This window comes from Tachyglossus aculeatus, chromosome X1, assembly GCF_015852505.1.
Source record: "Tachyglossus aculeatus isolate mTacAcu1 chromosome X1, mTacAcu1.pri, whole genome shotgun sequence".
Classification (NCBI taxonomy): Eukaryota; Metazoa; Chordata; class Mammalia; order Monotremata; family Tachyglossidae; genus Tachyglossus; species Tachyglossus aculeatus.
In genome coordinates this window covers 107,307,762-107,309,420 of record NC_052101.1, presented here as the reverse complement: position 1 = coordinate 107,309,420, position 1,659 = coordinate 107,307,762, and the positions used below count along the sequence as shown (strand labels likewise).

Here is a 1,659-nt window from a genome sequence, read left to right as displayed (position 1 = left end):
AGTAATTCAAAGCTAATAAAAGAGATGCAAAATCTGGCCAGAATACCAAAGATAACTCTGAGTACTTTGAAGAGCTATAAAACACTGATTGCACATGTCTGCAAACAAATTGCATCTAGGAGTTGCAAGTGAAAAACCAGCAATAGTATTTGGAGTGTTTAGTCTGTTCACAACATTACACTAAGCACTTGGAGAGTTCATTAGAATTACTAGGCACAATCACTGCCTTTAAAAAGCTTACAGTCTAGTGGGGGAGGCAGCAAAATAAATTACAGGTAGAGAGAAGCAACCCCTCTCAGGATCGCACCTGGAGGGTTTCCAGTACTCTACCAGTCTCGGCTATGGGAGGGAGAATAAGGCAGAGACATACCCATTCCATTCCTAGCTTGGTCAGTGGCCCGCAAGTGGAAGATAATCTGCTACAAATCCAAACTCATCTGTGCTGGGCAGCAGCAGAATGGGAGAGAGTTGAGGTCAGAAACTCAAGTTTACCACCCGGAAGAAGGCAGTGGTAAACCACTACCAGAACGATTGCAGAAGGAGATGGGGAGTTCTGGGAAAGATGTGTCCATGGAGTCACTATGGGTCGAAGATGACTGAACAGAGAAGACGGACAGACAGAGAAGCAGCGTGGCTCAGTGAAAAGAGCACGGGCTTGGGAGCCAGAGGTCATGGGTTCTAATCCCAGTTTTTCCACTTATCAGCTGTGTGACTTTGGGGAAGTCACTTAACTTCTCTGTGCCTTAGTTTCCTCGTCTGGAAAATGGGGATTAAGACTGTGAATCCCACGTGGGACAACCTGATTACCTTGTATATCCCCCAGCACTTAGAGCAGTGCTGGGCACATAGTAAAAGCTTAACAAATATCAAAATTGTTATTATTAAGAGAGAAGCAAAAGAGTTTAAAGATATGTACATAAGTGCTGTATGTACATACTTCTTTATTTAAGACTTTGCACAGCCACATATGCACATTTCTATTCTCTAGAAGCAGAATGACCTAGTGGAAAGAGCATAGAACTGGGAGTTAGGAAATTAGGGTTCTAATTCTGGCTCTTTCACTTACCTGCTGTGTGACCTTGGGCAAGTCATTTAACTAAGGCAGAGAGAAGTTAAGAAGTCCTCTGCCTGAGTCTTCTGCCTCGGTTTCCTTATCTATAAAATGAGGATTCAGTACCTGTTCTCCCTCCTTAGGCTGTAAACCCATATGTGACAGGGATTATGTACTACCTGATTATCTCATATCCAGCCCAGCACTTAGCTCAGTGCTTGGCACAATATATGTGCTTAATAAATGCCATCATTGTTATTATCTGTAATCTCTCTCCTCTGCAAGACTGTAAAATATTTGAGAGTGGGGGCTGTGCCTTAATAATAAATAGTAGTTATGATACTTGTTAAGCATTTACTCTGTGCCAAGCGCTGTTCTAAGTGCCGAGGTAGATACAAGGTAATCAAGTTGGACACAGTCCCTGTCCCATATCGGGCTCACACGCTTAATGCCCATTTTACAGATGAGGTAACCAAGACCAAGGGAATTTAAGTGACTGGCTCAAGGTCACACAGCAGACCTGACGGAGCCGGGAATAGAACCCTATGGTACTCTCCCAATAATTTAGCTCAGTGCTCCGCACTTGCTAGATGTCCAATAAAAACTAT

General features: G+C 43.3%; 1 non-coding gene across 1 annotated transcript; it reads left to right on the top strand.

The window, feature by feature from the left end:
- The first annotated feature begins 289 nt into the window (after positions 1-289).
- Positions 290-427, top strand: LOC119920381. The gene has a single exon (XR_005448131.1). It is a non-coding gene; the product is annotated as a small nucleolar RNA SNORA7 (small nucleolar RNA).
- Positions 428-1,659: the final 1,232 nt, after the last annotated feature.